The sequence below is a fragment of the Dasypus novemcinctus genome, chromosome 15, assembly GCF_030445035.2.
Source record: "Dasypus novemcinctus isolate mDasNov1 chromosome 15, mDasNov1.1.hap2, whole genome shotgun sequence".
NCBI classification, from domain to species: Eukaryota; Metazoa; Chordata; class Mammalia; order Cingulata; family Dasypodidae; genus Dasypus; species Dasypus novemcinctus.
Genome location: NC_080687.1, coordinates 57,398,179 through 57,405,080, shown reverse-complemented (window position 1 = coordinate 57,405,080; position 6,902 = coordinate 57,398,179). Strand labels below are relative to the sequence as shown.

Sequence of the window (6,902 nt, the reverse complement as noted above, 5' to 3'; positions counted from 1 at the left end):
CATTAGGTCACTCTGGGAACTGATCCTGAGACTTTATGAGTGGGAGAGAGGTGATCATTTGTTTGTTCCACCTCAGCTCCCTGGTTTGCTAAGTCTTTAATTGTCTCTCCTCTGGGTCTCTTTGTTGCATCATCTTGCTGTGTCAGCTCTCCACATTGGCCAGCACTCCTGGGGGGGGGGTGGCACCTAGTGTGGGCCGGCACTCCGCATGGGCCAGCTCACCGCAGGGGCCAGTTTGCCTTCACCAGGAGGCCCTGGATATCAAACCCTGGACCTCCGATATGGTAGGCAGAAGCCTAATTGCTTGAGCCACATCTTTTTCCCCTATATTTTTCTTTAGATTCCTTACTTTTCCCTAAGATTTCAGACTACTGGTATTGTGTCCTCTGTTTCTTATCTGTCTGCTTCCTTTGTCTGTGACATTACTAGATATCTCCAATTGTTCCTTCTGTGTTTGTCTTTCTGTTTCTGGCCTTAGTCAAACATCTGGACTTTACATCTCAACCCTTGAGTGACACTTCGACAGTTAGTTTCTGGGCCTTGCCTTAGACTTTGCAACTTACATTTCTATATATACTGTTTTTCCTACTGCTAACATTCTTAGGGTTGATTCCATGCCCACACAGCTCACATTAGGTCAGCTAATTCAATGACCTGGCTTTTCAAATATTTTCTAATATTTTCATGTTATGGTGTTTCAACATTAACTTCCAACACATCACTTATATTTTCATGAAATCAGTTGTATTTTGCAAAAAGAAGTGATTAGAATGAAAGAAAGTGTGGGTTTCCGTTGTGTATATAAGGATGAAGAACCATCAACCATCACTAAAAAGGCAATAGTTTATGGCGGAGGAAACCACAGGTAAGAGTCAGGAAAAACTTGATCCCTCGTCCTTCTGCCCTAGAGTAGGATCTCAGTTTATGAAAATATGTGCTATATTGCTCCACTTCCCCCGCATCCCAGTGAGAGTATTCAAGTGACTATTTACATACAGTTGGTGATGATCAGAGTTGTAGTAATTTTGCCCTCCTCTGTAGCTTGTTTTATATTCATGAAAAATTATAAGTTGAACGATGATAAGTAGATGTATTTAAACCATATTTTGATTAACACGGCAGTGAGGAAACTCAAGTTCTATTTATACTAACAAGTTTGGTTGTCTGAATCCTCTGCTTATACTAGGTAAGAAGTAACAAATAAGAAGAGGACATAATATAAGAAATAACCATGTTGCAATTTGGAAGCAAAAAGTTAAAACAGCCTGGAGGAAGGGATACAGAAAAAAAATTTAATTTGAGGTCATTTTATATAGAGACAAAAGTATCTATTACATCTCTCAAAAGATGATGAAGGCATCAAAGCTTTGCAGGACAATGAGATTAAATTAGGTTTGTGCACTCTTTGAGGAGGCAGAGAAGTTCCCAATATATCTGAGACTATCTCCAGTCCCTTCCTCCCAAGTCCTTCCTCCCCTCTGCAAACCAGAGTCATGCTTCCCAAAACAAAAACATCATCCTGTCATTCCCCTGATTAAAACCCTGCGCCGGTTCCCTCTTTGTTGCCTACAGGACAACAATCTAAACTTCTTGGCATGATATATAAAGCTCTTCATAGTCAGATGGTCATTTCTATTTCTGAGCTCAACTCTTACCTCCCTGGGGTATAACCTACACTGGGCCAGGTTTAAGACCTTTACAAGTTCCTGGAACTAACATTGCCTGTTAGCTATGTTTCAAGTACAATGAACTTTTTTTTTAAACACTTTTGCATTTAATAAAATATAGGAATTAAATATGGTTTTGTTTCTTTGTTTTTAGGAGGTACCAGGGATTGAACCTTGAACCTTGTACGTGGGAAGCAGGTGCTCAACCACTGAGTTACATATGTTTTAAAATTATTTTATGGGTGGGGAAACTGAAACCCACATGCAACTTGACTATCACATGTGAGATCGTACATCTAGTAAGCAGTTGAGGTCAATGTTAAGCCCACGCAGTCTGATTCCTAGTGGGTAGAGGTCTCAGGCTGGACACATGGAGGAACCCTCTCACTAGGATGGCCCCCACCTTACCATCCATATATGCCAGGGTTTCCAAAAAATCCCCAGATATCTCATTAGGCAGGAATAAGACGAGTTCTGTACATTATTCAGTAAAATTTTAGACTCAGAGAGACATCAGGGAAATGTGTGACAAAGTGTGTTGTCTTTTTGATGGGACAGACAGAAAATAGAGGTCCTGACCCACTTTGGGTAATTAAAGGGTCTGTGACACATCTTGAAAGTGAAGAGGTATGAATTCCAGTGCCCTGGCCAAATTCCAAACCACATAATTATATCTTCCACTTTCTACCTAAAAATTTTCCTCAGCATTTCAGCTGAAAAAGAAATTCTGTGACTTCCCCTACTAAATGTTGCCACTGTGGCTTATAAGACATCCTTATGCTTCTTTAAACAGGACTTTCCTCTATTTCATGACGCATCAAGTTTCCCATGCCAGGAGATCCAGAATAAAAGATAATGTTTTACATATATTACCATACTTTGTTGAATAAATATGGTTAACTCACTGCTAGGAAGGATATAATTTTTTTTTAAATCAAAACCATTTTAAAGTCAGGATAATAGTAAATAATAAATATTGGAGTTCTTTGAACTATATATGAATGCTTCTTTTACAGTTCAATTCTCTTCTTGCACAACTGATGGTTTTGATTCCTAGGAATATTTGTCTACATGATGAGATCAAAGGAATTATTTTAACTTTGAACGAAATAGAGATCAAGGGTCACTTGCATGGGTCTTTCTGAACTGTGTTATGCTTTTAGGTGCCCTGGAAATTTGCCTCAATTAATTATGCAGGAAGTGTTGGAACAAACAATAATTAAGATGATTTCAATTTATTAAAACTGATAGCATTCTTTTTACTACTTTGTAAACATAAGTAGAAATCCTTGCTAAATACTCTCTGAGATAAAGTGCAAAAATAGAAAGAAATCAGTTTGATTTTACTTTTAGTTGAAGTAAAGCATTAATCAAATGTATCAACATAACATACTTTATTCAATTGGTGAATCACTAACATTTATTGAATAATGACCGCAGTACTATGCCAAGTACTTTAAAGCATCATTCTGAGAAAGGACTGTGGGCTTCTGTGAACTGCCAAAGCAGGGAAATGGGCCTCGAGCATCAACTCATTCTATGTTGTGGAAGAGGAAGCAAGTGATTCCAGCATCATTTTTTATACTAAAATCAATTTTTTACGAATTTTTTTGTAAAACACAGCACTTCAAAGAAATTTTGCCCTTGTAATGAGGCTGTTTAAAACTATCTTTTCTGATACTTATTAACACTTCTCTCTTCTTAGGAGTATGCAGAATATTTGCTCTATGTTGTTTCTTGGTAGATTGAAAAGGGAACTCGATGGTTAGAATAGCCACAATTTGAAAAAGTGGTCTGCTTTATTGCTATAAATCCATATTTTATTCTGGGGCAAGAAATTTCTAGATTTTCTAAAAATTTTTTAATAAAAAAATTGTTTATATTTAACAAAGTCATTCTCTCAACCAAAGGAAGATTCTGCGTTGGTAATAATAATTTAGTCTGTGTAAAGTAGAATAAGTTGGCATACCAGCATTTAGTCTCCTAGTATACCCGTCATTGTGACTGTGCTTGAACCAACAGAGCTAACCATGCAAAGCAATCTATAGGGCTATGGGTACAGAAGGTATGTTGTGCGTATTGATCTGGCTTTGAGCATATGCATGCCCATATATAAATAAGCACCCTTCTTTTTTCCAAAGAAACAAAGACAGAATGAATCAATTTCTATTTGTAAGCTGAAACTTTGATTTAAAAAAAAAATCAGTCCTTTAGGATTTCATAGTTTTGTTTCATTTCTTTAAGTTCATAATTGTCTTTAGATTATACATTTTGTTAATTGCTGTTTTCTCCCTTAGGTAAATTACAGCTTTGTGAAATGGTCGATATATAATTCAAACTACTGGCAAAATGCTGTCAAACTGTGAATTGCAGAAGACTTTGATGGAGATAATGAAGATCAAATAACATTGCCTTTCCTTTCCCAGGCTACATTTCTCTCCAAGATTTAGTTTCAATCAATACCATTATTGTTACCCTTGCATTTGTCATGCCAACAAAAATTAAAATTTTCCCTCCAACATGCTTTAGCCATAAGAAGTGCTATTTAATTTATACTTTTTAGTAGGAAGATATTTATTTATGGATTTATACCTTTGCCCAACAGTGTCCTTCTTCTTGGGTGTAAGGATGGTGGGATGTACAAATGTTTTGCCGCACTGCTGAGTCCAAACACCAAAACACCTTTGCTGAGGACCAAAACACCAAAACTTTGAGGAAGAATAGTTGTTCCATTTCCTAAGCACGTTCCTCTTCCTGCCGTGCCCCAGAGAAACAAGAACCATTTTAGAAAGAGCCTTGTGATTAACCGTGCACTAAGTCATGGCAATCCTGGGGAGACCTAGAGGCTCTGCTTACATCTCTTCAAGAATCTTGAATTTCTGGACTGTCCATCTACCACCTGGGCCCTGAGCCTCAGCAGAGTTGCAACCTACTCTCTGGTTCATTGGACTTACGCAAGTCAGCTAACAGGGAGGTGAAGATGGTCAATCACCACACCAGGGAACTGTGAGTGCCTGCAACTGCAAGCAGGAGAATTGCATCCAATCATCCATGTGGAATCGAAGCCCCCTCTCAGTATAGAGGTGGAGTGGACATCACCATCCCAGGGCCCACAGAATGGAGGAATAAAATATGGATTAGAGTGGACTTACTGATATTCTACTACAAAACTTTTGTGAATACTAATAGAAGAAATTCTAGCATTGAGGTGGAGAAAGTGAGCATAGTAGTCGTTGAGGGCAGGGAGTGGGAAGAAGAGATGTGATGAGGGGGCATTCTTGGGACTTTGGAGCTGTTCTAAACAACATTGCAGGGTCAGATGCTGGACATTTTATATCCTGCCATAGCCCACTGAATGTACTGGGGGAAAGTGTGAAATAACTATTATGCACATGGTGCAGTAGTGCTCCAAAATGTGTTCGCTGAGTACGATGAGTGTGCCACAATGATGGGGGAGGTTGTTGGTGTGGGAGGAGTGGGTGGGGGGATGGGGGGATGTAAGGGTACCTCTTATGTTTATTTTAATGTAACCTTTTTTGTGATGTATGTATCTTCAAAAAAATACAATTTACAAAAATAATGGGGGTGGGGGAGTGGGATGTGGGTTATAATGGAGCCTCTTATGTTTTTTAATGTAACATTTTATTTGATCTATTAACTTTTAATTAAAAAAGTGTTATTAAAAAATAAAAAAAAATTTAAAAATATCTTCTGTGATCCCCCCCCCCACTCCAACAGGCTGGACCATCACCTTCACACTGCCAAGTACTCAGCCTTTCTCCTGCATGATACTAACCACGCTTACACAATGTCTGTGCTTCCCTTTAGGTAGTAAACTTCCTGAGAGCAGAAACTGCACTCATTCAAATCACTCTAGGACCTAGGAAAGTACATACCTGGTGCATAATACACATTTGTTGAGTGGATATGTGATCAGAGGCACAGTTTGCCTCCACAGTTTAGGTCACTATTTTTATTTCTAACATTCTAGTCTAGAGCAAGCATACATGGCTACAAACAACTGCCAAGGTGGGAAGGGAGTGGCATGTAACAAACTCAAATCTGTACAAGGGTGAGGTCGGGCTGGCACAGGTTTTTGTCGTGAGTCCTGCCAAGAGAGTACTACTCAGTTCCAGTTCGTTGTAGCCAGATCTGACTTTTTTTTAAAAAAAGAGAAGTCAGATTTATATATTAATGTAAAAATTGGCAAGGTTTTAAGATATATTTTTTAAAATGTACTTCAGGCCATCAGAATGCATCTGCTAGCTGTATTTATCATACATATGGTCAATTGGTGGTCTCTGATGTATTTTTGCTGTTCTTCCTTAGACTATATATTTACAAAGAAATGTTTCTTGGTAGTACCTGCTTCCAGATTCTAAGGTATCACGTGTCCATTTTAAAGACAATTATAGTCAATTTTTTGCTTTCTTCCTTTGTTTACTGCTCTTCTGTTTTTTATTTTTTAATTTTTTAAAAATTAACTTTATAGAGATAAAATTTACATATAGTGAAAGTCACACATTTTAAGCATATAGTGCAATGAGTTTTGACAAATAATAGTTGTGTAATCACCACAGTAAAGATAAAGAATGTTTCTATTACCTCGAAAGCTCCTTCATGCTTCTACAAAACAGCTTTGTTGAGATACAATTCACTTACCATACAATTCACCCATTTAAAGTGTACAATTCAATGGTTTTTAAAATATGCACAACCATTGTCACAGTCAATTTCAAACATTTTCATAACCACAAAGAGAAACCCCACACTATTTTGCTATCACTCCTATCTCTAAGCAACCACTAATATAATTCTGTCTCTATGGGTTTGCCTATTCTAGATATTTCATATACATGGAATCCTATAATATGCGGTGTTTTGTGACTAGCTTCTTTCATCTAGCATAATGTTTTCAAGGTTCATCCATGTTGTAGCATGTATCAGAACTTCATTTCTTTTTATTGTGGAATAATATTCTATAGTATGGAGATACCATATTTTGTTTATCCATTCATTCATTAATGAGCATTTGGGTTGTTTCCATCTTTAGCTATTGTGAATTGTTCAGCTATGAACATTCTTTCACAAGTTTTTGTTTCCAATTCTTTTGGGTGTATACCTAGAAGTGGAGATGCTAGGTGATAGCATAACATTAGGTTTAACTTTCAAGGGAACAACAAGATTATTTTCCGTTTTCCATTCCCACCAACAGTATATGAGGGTCTTTAGCTC

The 6,902-nt window shown here is 37.5% G+C and overlaps 1 long non-coding RNA gene across 2 annotated transcripts; it reads left to right on the top strand.

Annotated features, from left to right (window-relative positions):
* The first annotated feature begins 214 nt into the window (after positions 1–214).
* LOC131273426 (uncharacterized) lies at positions 215–4,195 on the top strand. Of its 2 annotated transcripts, none has more exons than XR_009180632.1 (3): positions 215–284; positions 1,822–1,865; positions 3,965–4,195. It is a non-coding gene; the product is annotated as an uncharacterized lncRNA (long non-coding RNA). The 2 variants fall into 2 exon arrangements; XR_009180633.1 differs by lacking the exon at positions 215–284 and adding an exon at positions 752–865.
* The last annotated feature ends 2,707 nt before the right edge of the window (positions 4,196–6,902 follow it).